The 14,621-nt window shown below is 34.0% G+C and overlaps 1 protein-coding gene across 1 annotated transcript in view; it reads left to right on the forward strand.

Annotated features, from left to right (window-relative positions):
• Positions 1 to 476: 476 nt before the first annotated feature.
• The window catches only part of LOC117793925 (voltage-dependent T-type calcium channel subunit alpha-1G), a 151,510-nt gene continuing 137,365 nt past the window's right edge, over positions 477 to 14,621 (forward strand). The window contains exon 1 of the mRNA XM_034634377.1: positions 477 to 1,066. The gene's annotated coding sequence lies outside the window, so the exon portion shown is untranslated. The remainder of the gene's footprint in view (positions 1,067 to 14,621) is intronic.

The raw sequence follows: 14,621 nt of genomic DNA on the forward strand, positions 1-14,621 counted from the left end.
TTCCAGGCTTTGGAGACTTTGTTGTGTTTGGCCACCGCGTGCGTGTGTTGTGTGTGTGTGTAGAGTTTTTCTATTTGCCTTACTTTTTTTGAAGTGCCATGCGTAAATATGTGTGTGTGTGTGTGTGTAGACTGCGTTATATTTGCATTAAATTATTCAAGAGCAAAATGTTTTATGAAGCGCAGAGCCGAAGCTGTTGTTGCTGTTGTTGCTGCCGCTGCTGCTGCTGCGCTTTTGCCAGCTGAAATGCAATTAAAAAGCGCAGCAGCAGCGGCAGCAGCAGCAGCAGCACAGCAGCAGCGACGTCGACCGCATTCGGCGACGCATTGCACGAAGAGCTTTTATGTTAACTTCGGCACTGCTGTCGCTAGCGCTGCCGCTAGCACTGCCGCCGTCGGCGTCGCTGTCGACGTGCTAACGCGTTGCGTGGACGTCGTCGTTGGCGTCGTCGTAGGAATCGTTGTCGTCGCATTCTGCGACAGCTTTCGGCGCGCGTTTAACATCCAGTAGGCGTTCAGCCTCCGAGCGGATAACATTGCGTTGTTGTAGTTCTTGGAGTTCAGCCAATCACATTTAACCACAATAACCATTGAAAACAAACGTTCGATTTCGATAACGATTCGATTCTTTGAGTTCAAGTACGAGAGTTCGTTATTTCAAACGTGCGTGAGACGCAAATTATCGAGACACACAGATAGAGAAAGAACTCCAAAAAAGAACTTGAAAAATTTATTTCAAAAATTGTTATTTCGAAAAATTGAATTTCGTGTCGGCGCGCGAATTTTCTTGTTTCAAAAACTATAGCAATTATCAATTTAATAAGAAATATTATATATACAAAAATCTTGTGCTCATTTTTTGTTGTCTTTTTTTGTTGTTGTTCCTGGTGCAAAATATTCAAAAATTACAAAATACAACAAAAGCAAATTTCCTAAATATTTTTTTTGCTGTTTTATTGTGACTTGAGAGTGAGAGAGAGATAGAGAGAGAAAGTGAGCAGAAGAGAAGCTAAAAGAAAGAGACAGAAGAGTGCAACTGCAGCGAAGAACAGGACAAAGAGCAAAAGGTAAATACAATTCTTTCAATATTTATATTTAAAAATCATTTGATGTGAGTGAATCAAGTCTGAATAAATTGCAATGTTCATTGCTTTTACACAACGTTTACAAAGTATTCAAAATTGAAGGTCAGTGTTGAGAAGTGTGCAAATGTGTGAACTAATTACAAATTTATCGAATCGTACAGAGTTGAAAAATTCATAAGAATTGAAAAATTATAGTAACTATTAATGTTAGCTTGAATGCTTTAATGAACTTTCCGATTTTTGAGATTTTAATTCGATTTTAATTGATGATAGCTGGCATCCTTTTCTTATTTTTGTGACCTTGAATTTTCGAGTGTTATTAAGAGAGTTATTGACTTGCAGTTTTTAATTCGACATATTGATTGCTGCATTTTAGCTTAGCTTTTTCGGGGTGTATAAATAGTTTTATTATCTTAAATATTAAATATTTAAATACTGACTAAAGTTGTTAAATTGTAAGCGTGACAAATGCAAAAACTTTTAGGTGCATTATTTAATTAGATTCCCTTTTTGCACATTCTTTATGTATCTTTGAAGTTTTTTAAATGTTCTCAAATAAATGTCCTTGGCTTTATAAGTGCTTTTTTATGGGCAAATTTCTGAACCTAGGAATTTATTTTAAACATTCCTTAATAGAAAAAAAAGCCTGAAGTTATATAACTCTATTGTATTTAAGGATTGATTTTTAATATAAAATTTTTAAAATAAGTAAATAAATAAATAAATTTCTTTATGCATTTACTATAATATCATTTTCGGCATTGTTTTTATTAAAGTCAATATCTTGACCAAATTTTAAGGATTTTTAACAGAACAAAATGCCCTAAAAGCAGCTTATTATGCTGCCAGGAAATACTTTCCTGAAAGTTGACAACATTTTCCAGCTATCATTTTCCTTCTTCAACAAATTCGCTTAAATTTTGTAATGTAAAGTTTGCTCATCAATTTGGGAACATTACTTCATTATGCTCATTAGTTTGGTTTACTTTTTGTGCCACAAATAAAAAGAGAAAGAAGCAAAAACTTAAGGGTCTTATTTTCCACTCAATGTGTTTTCTCAGCTTTCTTTTTAACATTAGTGAACGATTTCACCCCCTCTCTTTTAGACTTCCTTCGCCCTCAAGTTGTGTGACTTTTGTGTCAACCTTTATTTGGGTTCTTCCGGTTTCAATTCTCTTTTTTTTGGGCAGCAGGGTGAAATCTTCCCGATTTCCCAGGCAGTTCTTATGGGTTTTCCGGTTGGAAACAGCTGCTTAACGGCCGCTGGCGCCATCTGTTGTCTGGCAATTGTAATACGTTTCATTCAATTTTGCAATTTAACAACATTTTCTTATTTATCAATTTGGCGATTTTCATATTTTTCGTGTTGTTGATTTTCCTTCATTTAGTGGCCACAGCTTGTGCTCAATATTTCAATTGGCATGCCAGTCAATAATTTATGTACATTTGCCAACTGTGCGTATGATTAATATTTGGAAATATGCAAATACAAAAGAAAATCTATCTGGAAAATTGGAAAACTTATCAAAAAGAAAACGCTGGCACCTCGAAACAGGCGTTGCATTGTTTGTGCCTTAATTATTGGCCAAACGGCATTAAATTTTCAAGTATTTACTGAAGCTAAACAAAACACAAACAACAAATACACACACAGACACATATATATATATAGCAGATCGAACAGGAACAACAAAAACTATTGAGGAAAAATTCTTTTGTTCGTTGATTTTTGGCGATTTTTGCGATAATTCACTAAATAAACTCGAAAAACGGCAACTGTTGCCCGATTTGTTGTGCGAGACGTGTGTATTTGCTGTGTGTGTGTGTGTGTGTGTGTGTGTGTGTGTGTGTGTGTGTGTGTATGGACCATGTGCCAGTTTAATTCCCAGTGTACCGATCGTCTCCAGCCATATATAAACTCTATATGCGAGCACTCGTATTCATCGAGTATTTAAAATTGCAAGACATTTGCCAATTGCCCGTTTCTCGTGTATGTCTCAATACACGTGCGAGAGCAGTTTGAAAAGTTGCCCAATTTATAGAGTGGAAATCTGTGAGTAGAAAGAGATTTCTAACATAAAAATCTTCTCCTTTTTACACTCTTATTATAACTACTGCTTTACAATATACAATTAAATGTGCATACTGGAAATCTGGTCACCCTAGTTTTAAGAATTTAATATGCCACTAAAAATTAAAAAATTCCAGTCATAACTTTCATTAAATAACTCAAAATATTACAAATAAAATGTAAAAAATATATAAAAACATTAATTTTTTTGAAAATATGGTTGCTTCATAATAAAAGCAGAAAATATGGTCTCCTAATGCTTAAATTTTGTGTATAATAATTTTAATTGTCTTCAAGATTAATTTTTAGTGTCTGATGCAAAAATCGCATAAATTTGCCTAATATTTTTAGTAAGTAATAATTACTTATTAAATACAACTTATAAGGTCACCCTAATTTTGAATTTTTTGCAAAAAATAATATACTCTAATTATGCTGTAACTAGTTTTTATAATGACCTTTAAAATAAAAGTATTTATAGCTGACCAAGGTGACCATATTACCCCTATTAATTTCTTGGGTTACCATATTTTCAGCTTTTATTGTGAAAGAACCACATTTTTGAAAAATTTATATATTATTCAAATTTCAAGTCAATTTTTTTGCACAGATATTTGTAGCGCCTTTTGGACTTACACTTAGTTTTGTGACCGCCCTCGCAGCTAAATATGTATATCTGTATTTATATCAAACATATCGACTATGTACAAATAATCGAATTGTATGCGGGCAAATGAATTGATTAGATTGCCGCCAGCATATTTACATAAACAATTAACTAATTGTTGTTATTGTGCTTTGTGCAAATGAACTTAAAACTTTACCAAAAACAAGGAAAAAAAAAGGAAAATTTGGAAGAAATTTGTGGCAAAATGCGCGTAGAATAGATTTTCAAGGGAATGAGAACGCGAACATGAAACGGAAAAACAAATTGAATTAACGTTAAATGTAATACGCACAAAAGCAACAAGCAAATATCGAAAAAATGCCAGAGAATTGTGTATTCAATTGTGTATATAGTACACATATTCGGACTGTATATATGTCGATATATGTCCGATAAACAGACGAAAGGACAGCCGGACAGACGGACGGAAAGTCCCCCTTCCCGTCTCCATGTAAACAGAAGCAAGCGAAAGGTAACAAATGGCTTTTCAAATAAATTAGCGGGCGGCAATTGTAAACAGAGAACACTGAGAAAGAAAGAAATAGAAAGGCAGAGAGAGAGAGAGAGAGAGAGAGAGAGAGAGAGTGCATTGCACTGGTTATAGCTGGATACACGTGGGTTGACTTCATCATTCCTAACAGCTAATTGACAGCTTTTTTGATCTAAATTTAGTCGATTTGTAAAGTTATTTATTAATTTTTATTTCCTTTGAGATTTTTTGAAGCTACAGTTCAATATCTAATCAATTTTTTCTAGACATAAAACATTTATTCCTAAAATAGCTGCATCTAATTGTATCCCAATTTTCAGCATTATAGCTTCATTGGAAGCTGAGTTCCTTTAGGAATATATCAACTACACATCGACATTAAATGCGTATATAGTATAAGAAGATACAGATTTTGATAAAGAAAAGTTGAAGTTTAATTTTTTATAGTTTCTCAATTGAGATTTTTTGAAACTACAGTTCAATATCTAATCAATTTTTTCTAGATATAATACATTTATTCCTAAAAAAGCTGCATCTAATTGTGTCCCAATTTTCAGCATTATAGCTTCATTGGAAGCTGAGTTCCCTTAGGAATATATCAACTACACATCGAAATTAAAAGCGTATTTAGTGCTAGTAGATACAGATTTTGATAAAGAAAAGTTGACGTTTATTTTTTTATAGTTTTTTAATTCAAATAATTAATTTCATGAAGAAATACCAATGATTTTACTAAAAAGAGTTTAAACTTATGAGTTACCTGTGACAAATATCACCATCTCTAGCAATTTTCATCAATTTGACTCAATTGCTGCCCAGAGACATGCGAAATATGATTTATATCAATTCAATGCATCGTTCTACGTATTGTAAGCTCCTTTAATATCCATAAATCCCATCTTAAACTAGTAAAAAAAAAAGAAAAAGTTAAGCAGAAAATCAAAACCTTGCTACGTAATGGCAAATGGAAGTGTATTAGTGCATGTATGTGTGTAAATCTCCGTGTGTGTGCTGCATTTTAGCTTTAAGCTGTACTTTGAGCTTATGCAGCATGCACATATATATGTATGTGTGTGTGTGCACTGTATATGTGAGTCAGTGTATTTGTGTGTGAGTGAGAAATGTGCAAACAATGAAATGGTATTTGAAAAATAGAATAAAAATGTGATAAAAGTGTGCTTGAAAAAAGTTCAACAACTTTTAAAAGCATAAGAAAATATATTAATTACACTATATGTTTTTCAAATAATTAATTTTATTTTATATTAAAATTATTAAGGTATTAAGTAAGGTTAAAAAAAATGTTCAACATCTTTAAAAAGACTTAAAAATATTTAAGATTACATTATAGCTAAATTTTATATTATAAATTTATATAATACAAAATATATTTGTTAGTATTTAATATATATTTCTGATCACTGATAACTTTTTCAAACTGACCTCGTAATGCAGCTGCTTGAAAGAGTAGCGGTTTCTGTTGTAAGCGGTTCCAAGCGGTATTCAAAATTTTGTATATTTTTCTTGTGGTAGTTATACCCTGTACAAAACTGAAAGCAGGCAAAACTAATTACATATATTCTATAAGGTATGAGTATTTTAGTAGAATAAATAAAATAAATAAAATAAATAAAATAAATAAAATAAATAAAATAAATAAAATAAATAAAATAAATAAAATAAATAAAATAAATAAAATAAATAAAATAAATAAAATAAATAAAATAAATAAAATAAATAAAATAAATAAAATAAATAAAATAAATAAAATAAATAAAATAAATAAAATAAATAAAATAAATAAAATAAATAAAATAAAATAAATATAATCAGAAATTTATAGAGTTAAAATGCACTTTAAATTTTAGTTAAATTGCTGACAATGTTCTTAAACAAATTGGTTATATTTTAATTATAAATAGATTAACTTATATTGATAAATTAAGACGTATATACAGGGCATAAGCTAGTTTTGCTTATCCACTCTACTTAATTTGCTTTGTGTTTGTCTTTTTTTTTTTTTTTTTTTTTGGAATACCGACGATCTCAAGGACGCTGCCACCCCACGTGCATTTCAATTAACGTCCCATGTGGGTCGCCGTCCAGTGGAGAAATTCAGTTGAATGGCGGTATTGCGAGGGGGGGAAGAGGAAACTGTGCGTTGCATGAGGTTGCCCGAGAGGCAATTCATTAATTACACAATTAGAACTTGCATTCAATGAGCGGGGTCAGCCAAAAAAAAAGAACTAAATAAAAAAAAATGGTTGGGTGCAAAGCAATTCGTGGAAAAGGTAACAGACATTTTCTGCTCGACTTTTTTTTGCGAGTATTTTCTATCTTCTATTCACGTTTTCTTTTTTTTTTTTTTGGTTTGCAATATTCACAATGTTTACCTTGAAATATGCCATGTTATTTTGTGAGTAGTACACAGTTTTCCCCATTGCCCTTTCACATTTCACATTTCACTCGTCACTCTTCTCATTCAATGTCCGTGCAATTGTAACAAGTTGAATACTCAATGGAGTTGCTACCTGACAATTGAGTTGCAATTCAACTCCAGTTGCAGCTTCCAACTCATTCAACTCATTCGCAGATAGCGATTGCAATGATGCCTCTCAGTTTCCAAACAATGAGGCTACTTTTGTGGCAAGTAGACCAGCCGAAATGGTAAAGGCACCTGTCCGAATTTCTGAAATTCAGCCGGAATTACAATTCAAAAGCGATGTTTAGTGGACTAGAATTCAATGCGAATGCTGTTAGTTATCAAATTACACCAATTGAGTATTAGTTATACAATTGTTACTTACTCGCTGATATAAATTTGTATTTCAAATTGATTTCAGATTTACTCGATGTATTTGGCTATGAAATTAGCTAAAGTCCAGTTCAATAAATATTGAACTATAATTATAATTAGCTCTCGTTAGTTTTCTACTTGTCGCAAGTTGTTTTTCACTTCAATATGTTGGTCCTATTTGGTCAACTCAATATTTTACTCCTTTTATCATGAGTAGTAGCTATTCTCGTTGATTTTATAGATTACTAGTTGCCTGAATGATTACTCGTTAGCTATCTACTCGTTGAGGCATTGCTCTCGCTAAATAAAAATATAATTAAATAATTTTTGCTTTTGAACTGACAAGTAAATTTTCATAATATTCAAATCATAGCTTATTGGTTTCTATTAACTCGTTGTGTCCGCTGGTTTTATTCCACTCGTTTTACCCTGATTCGTCAGCTATGAGGAGATCAATTTAAGTCCTTCACTCTCTGTACTCTACATATTTGTATTCTAAATTAAATCCCTTGCATTCTAAGTTTTACTCGTTATTAATTTACTCGCTGGTACTGCTCTTCGACGAGTCTTTTTATTCTGATAACTGAGTTCTTCAACTCAATGCACGACTTCAAATTACTCGTTGTTGTGTAAAGTCATTTGACTCGTTAGTTCGATGATCGTTACTCGTTACTCGTTAAAGCTGCACTTTATCAAAGGCATTTGTCTGTTCGACTTGAATTTTGCACTCTCTTACAATCTGATAATCAATTCGGACAGACACAATCATAAAGCATTTCATATTTAACTAGTTATTAATTTACTCGCTGGTACTGCGCTTCGACGAGTATTCTATTTATCCTGATAACTGAGTTCTTCAACTCATTGCACAACTTGCAATTACTCGTTGCTGTTTAAAATCATGTTGATTATCATTTGACTCGTTAGTTCGATGCTCGTTACTCGTTACTCGTTAAAGCTGCACTGTATCACAGGCATTTGTCTGTTCCACTTGAATTTTGCACTCTCTTACAATCTGATAATCAATTCAGACAGACACAATCATAAAGCTTCTAAGCTATCTCTGGGAGTCGAGTGTCTGTTGCAACCTTGCTGACCAATGAGTTGTTATTGTTGTTGTTGTGTTCTCGTTGTAATCTCAGTGTGTGTGTGTGTGTGTGTGTGTACTTTGGGCTCAGTTGGAGCTGCCAGGACGACATTTTGTCTTAGCAAATTCAATATGGCAGCGCATTTCCGCTTGTAGTTAAATGATGCAACATGCAGCAGGGTCTCTCTGCCTTTCCCTTTCTCTCTCTCTCTCTCTATCTCTCTCTCTCTCTCTGTCTCTCTGTTGCTGCCTTATCCTGTTACTGTCCACGTCCATCTCCATGCTGCATTGTTGTGCACAACTCTCGCATTGGACAGCATGTGGACAGCTCTGCCGGAGCCTTCACCTATGCTTTCACCCCTGCTTTCACCCCTGCTTTCACCCCTGCTTTCATTGCTCCTTTCACCCCTTTGCTCTGTAGATTCACCCCCTGACAAGCTGCAGCATTGGCATTTTCTTGTTTGTTGTTTGCCATTGCATGTGCAACCATGTGTAACTGTAATTGTAACTGTAACTGTAACTGCCCCAACCCCTGCACCTTTGCTACCCCTTGTACCCCTCTACTTCCACCCCATCTCATATGCAATTACATTTTGTGTTTATTTGTGGCTCCAGCTTCAATGTGAAAGTCGGCAAAACTTTAGCTAAGCTAATTTTCTTCAATGACAAAGAGTATGGAAATTGTGGAGGGTGAGTTTAGAGGGCTGAGGGGGTTGGGGGGGTTGATTTTGGGTAGCGCGCGCACGCGTTTTGTTAACCGCGAATACATTTTAATTAGCAGCTAAAATATTCAAACTCAAAATTGGCCTTTGCCCGGGGGAAAACTTCAACCTGCCACCCCCACAGCCTCCACCCCCGCACAACTACACCTGTGTGTAGCTCTCTCTCTCTCTCTTTGTGTGTGTGTGTTTGTTTTGTGCGCCAATGTGAAAAAGTTTGGCCCCCTTACAGCTTCAGTTCCGCCATCAAACATGGACTATGAATTTTTCAAGCATGACTCTTTAGAGGGCAACTCTACCTCTCTCTCTCTCTCTCTGTACCTACCACTGCCCCCTCTTGCTCGCACACATTTTGAAAATATGTCAGCGAAATGTTTAAAGTCAGCGTCAGTGCCATACAATAGGTGGCGCCACTTGGCAGACAGCAAGCAGGCAAACTCATGAATTTTAATTTACATTTCTCAGCAACGACGACGATTTTATTGAAATGTTTTCGCTTTTCCTTCTTCTATATACATATATATATATATTTTTTTTTTTGGGAAAAACTTTTGCGCCGCAGATCAAACAAAATGCGCAAACATATTTAAGCAACTATTTTCAGGAAATGGCCACAGATATCTGGATACAAAACTTTTAACAGCCACTGTCTGTCTCTCTCTCTGTCGATTTCTCAGGTAACTTTCGCCAAAGTGCGAAAAGTTTTCATTTTGCAGACTGTTAATTAAATTTCAAACACGTGCAGTGGCCAAAAGAGAGAGAGAGAGTGTGTGTGCGAGTGAGAGGCAGCTATTTTTCATAATTGTGCAACAGCTTTTCCTCTACGTAATGGATAATGCGCTGGCAAACGCATAAAATCTGATTAATTATACAAAAAGTAAATGATATGCGGTGGGAACGTGAGAAGGGAACAGGGAAAATGGCGGCACACATGGCGTATGCTTAATGCTGAGCGAGTCAGACAGACAGACAGACAGACAGACAGACAGTCCGACAGACAGACAGTCAGCTTAGTCTGCAGTCGGACAGACTAAATGAAAACTAGCAGCAAAGTTAACATTTGAAAGAAGTCGACTGTAAAAGACCCTGTACTTAGTCTGTAACAACTTGCAATCTTAATGTTATTTTCTGCTTTCTTTGGTACGGCACTGTGTAAAATTGATTCTTCAATAACTTTCGAGTTTATTATCCGATTGTTATGAAATTTTCAGGACCAATTCGGATTATAATACATATAACATTTGCCGAAGCTTAGGTATCTAGCTTAAAAACTTTCAATGTTACTAGTTTTTTCGATTTTCGGGTATGTGTTAAGCTCGTAAAACAAATTTTAAATGCTTAGGAATTTTATAAGAACCCAAATACCAAGTTTCATGTCTCTAACTCTTCTAGTCTCAGAGATCTACGAAGCAAGAACAAAGGCTTCTGCTTTAAAATTGTTGATTTTCAGTTATAGAAAAGGGCTTGATATTATTTTAAAACAAACTGAATCCGCTTAGGATTTAGATAATTGTTCTCGACGCATTTTTGGGACAAAAATCTTATTTTTAAAAACTGTTGCCTTAAAAATGCGTAAAAAAAAAGTTTTTAAAGTGGAAAAAATATTAATTTTGGTACCACATATTTTTTTTGTTAACTAAATCTTTTTTATTGAAAAAGAATGTTCTTAGCTTTAGAATATTAATTTTTTTTCCTTTGTATTACATAAGTTATTTTGAAATGAACATGGCTATAAAGACTCAGTTGATTTTTTTGATGCTGTTCAAGTAAAACATATATACTTTACTTAATAGACCCTTAGTATTTTTGAAGTACAGAGCTTAAATTTATTGCGCGGTGAGTTGCATGAAAATCCTGTTAAAGGAAACGAGACGCTCAAGGATTTCACATTAAAGCCGCCAAGTCTTGTGGCATGTAGATACAGATATACGTGCGAATGTATCTCATACTCCCACTCGTATCTCTATCCACATCTTAGGCGACAGATATTTCAGCTGTCAGCTGCTTGGCTACGTTGCATGTGGCATGTGGCATGTGGCAAGTGCACACCGGTGTACAAACTTTGCATATGAAATTATTTCTATAAATATACCACATCTAATTTTATTCTCTACTCTTGTGTATCAAGTTCCATTGTTCCATTGCCACTGTTCCACATGCAAGGACATTACTTAAGATTACGTCCTAGAAATGGGACAAGCATATCAACTTGTTTTGTGTTTCTCTGTTTCTTTTGGTTCCACTTTCTGTTCCATTTCACTGTTTCATATTGAAAATTGTAAAATTGTTAAGATTTCTTTTCTTCAATGATTCAATTTTTACTGATACTTCCTGATTTACTTGATCATTGTAAAGTTTACTCTGTGTTTCACTTCCATTGTTTCATTATGTGAAAATGCACTTTTATTTTAGTTCAATATTTACTTTATTTATATTTTTTGTAAATTTGTGTGTCTTGATACTTTAAAAAGTGTAACTGTTCCACTTCCACTGTTCCATATCCGCTATTTCACTCCCACTTTTCTTTTTAGCTGTACAAGTGTTTGTAAGCGTCATTCTAAATACCTACAGTGGTTTTCGCCATTTTTTTTATCTGCTCATTATTTGAAATATTTTCAAAATGTTTCACATTTGGAAATTTTTCCGAAATATCGTCTCCATGCCATATTTTTTACTCTTTCGGTACCTTTTATAAAAGTGTATAAGTGTTTGCACTCAAATAGCTTCAACTATGTTCCATTCCACTGTTTCAACTCGTGTTTTTCACTTTGTAGAGTAATAGTATTTATTTACATAACATTACACTCAGAGAAGTGACCAGTGTTCCATATTCCACTGTTCCACTACAGCTAAATTTTTTAATTATTATTCCAATGTTTCACTTGAACTTAAGAACAATAAATGCATATAGTTAAACGAGCGGAACACTTGAGAATGAATCAAATATGCATGAATTATGAATGAATGCAGCAAATTCAAGCTTTAAGTGAGTACTCGGTATTATATGAAAGTGGCGAAATGAAAAAACGTTTTCACATGCCACATGCCACAAATGCGTTGCACTTGCCCCTTGCTTTCACTGCATCATGGTTGGCCATATTTTGACAACTGTTACCGCAAAAACAAATAGAACTAAAAATGCCATAAAAAAGGGGGAGGCAAAAAAAAAAAAGAAACAAAAGCAACAAAAGACAGAAAAAAATTTGGTGCCCAGCTGTGGCATCCACTTGTGGTTATTGTTGTCAGAACTTTTGCTTTTTGCGTACTTGCCGCCACTTGCTTTCTGTTATTTTAACCAGCGCTAATGTGTGTGCGAGTGTGTGTGTATGTGAGTGTGGGAGTGTGTGTGTGTGTGTGTGAGAGTGTGTGTGGCAGATACTTGGCCAGCATATTAAAAGCACACACACTCACACAGAGACAAATGATAGCTTTAAGCGCACAAAGCGAACTCCCAGCAAAAAAAGTGTTGCCTACTTTTGGGCGCATTTCTTGGTTGAAATTGGCCAATGTCGAAAGCAACGAATTCACTCGATTCTAGCCAACAAATTTGATTTCAAACAACGACACACACACACACACACACATACATGCACGGCAAAAAAATAGCGAATTAAATGTTGATATCGAGTGTACAAGACTAGAAGATACCCTGCGTGTAGCTTTGAAACTGCAATAATCATTCTATACATAATTTTAATAATTTATATACATATATACTTTTCTTAACTATACATAAAATAACTGATAAAGTATTATAATTATTTTTATTTTCATAAATAAATAAATAAATGTTTGCTTACATTGTCCATCAGCAACAAATTGATTTAAGAAAAATAATTTAGCAATCCCAGAAAAGTTGTTAATTTTATATATATTAATTTTCATTAAATTTGTCAAAACAATTACTTGATTAATTGTTTAAATATTTACCACAGCAAAATTGTTTATTTTCAAATTAAGAATTTCAAGTATTGTTTGAAAATAAAATGAAACTGAGAATTTGAAGTCCACTCAACTGTGGATGCCTAATATACTTTCAAAATATTTCTATATAGGATGGGTAGTGATATTATTTTTTTTGTATTTATAATTTGGCATACAAGCGATATTTTATATATGTAATTTGAGTAATAATTCTTTAAATAGGTAACTTAAAATCTTGTTTTTGAATTTCTTAAATTTTATGATGGGTTTTTACTTGACTGCTTTTGATTTACGTTGGCTAAATGAAGTTCAAGTGGAATATCGAAATATATCGTAGCTCATTCCCGTTTTCAATGTGCCCTTAACATAAACTTATACATAGTTAACATACCCACTTTAAGTCTCTTTTAAAAGGGCAGCAAAAAAAAAGCGTTTGAAGCAAAACTTTTTTTTTTTTTTTTTTTTTTGAGAGTCGCAAATCGAAACTGAGACGAGACTGCAGCAATTTGTGACATGTGTGTGTTTGACAATATTATACGCATATGTATGCATGTGTGTATACACTGAAAACAAACACACACACACACACACACACACGCACACACCTACACACCATTTCCAGGCTTTTCAATTTCCTTTTTCCCAGTTGTTGTCAAAGAATTTTTTGCTGCATGGTTTTTTTTTTTTATGCTTTATTTTGGTTTTTGCTAACTTTGTTGGCCAAGGGGAAGAGTCTGAGAAAGAGGGGGTGTGGCGAAGCAGGGAAAAGGAAAAGGGGGAGCGAAATGTGAGGCAACTAACTGTGTCGGCTCGTTGGGCCAACTGTTGCCACAAGGACACGCTCCCACGCACATTCCATCGAATTGTTACACACACACACACACACACACACATACATACATACACACACACATACATGCCCTCTCTAGCAACCCCCTCTCCCACCCTTCTCGCTATGGACTTCCAAACATTTGCTTGTTGATTTCGCCCCTATATTCTTGCCCCAAATCCTTCATTTTACTCTCTCTCTCTCTCTCTCTCTCTCTCTCTCTCTCTCTACTGCAGCAGTCTGTCTTATGCCAAACAATTCAATTTGTTGCCAAATGTCTTTGCAACAACAACAACAGTAGCAACAACAACAACAACATGTAGCCTGTCTAACAGGTAGCTCACCTTGTAGCTGACACGCCTCCTAAGCTTCAACGCCCATCTCTACACACAAAAAAAATCACATGCACATTTGAAATTTTAGCAAAAATAAAATTTTTATTTTTGTTCTTTTTGTTAAAGGTTCGGTTCGGCGGGTCGAACCATAGAGCTAGTTATGGGTTCGGTTCGCGAATTGGTTTATATACCCCCTGAACCCAAGGTTTGGGTTCGAACCATGGATCAATTTTTAACAAAATGTTATATATTTTTCTCTACATTTTGAACTAATTTAATATTTTTTTTCTTAAAGAAATCAAATTTGAATTTAAATTCAAATATATTTGAAGAATTAAATATGACTTATTTTAATCCGAAGTCTTAAATAATTGCGTAATATTAAAAAACCATAAACTTTATGAATTTAGAATTTTTTTGAACCGAACCTTTTATTTTAGAAAGCGGTTTTTAAAACCCGAACCAAACCGGTTCTACAAGGTTCGGTTCAGAGCCGGTTTGCAGCCTTGAAAATAATACCATATTCTTATTAAAAAGATAAAAAATTCTTATATTTTCAAGTCAAGTTATATTAATAAGAATAAAAGTTCTTAAATACTCAAGTCATTAAAAAATAAT

This window comes from Drosophila innubila, chromosome X, assembly GCF_004354385.1.
Source record: "Drosophila innubila isolate TH190305 chromosome X, UK_Dinn_1.0, whole genome shotgun sequence".
Lineage (NCBI taxonomy): Eukaryota > Metazoa > Arthropoda > Insecta > Diptera > Drosophilidae > Drosophila > Drosophila innubila.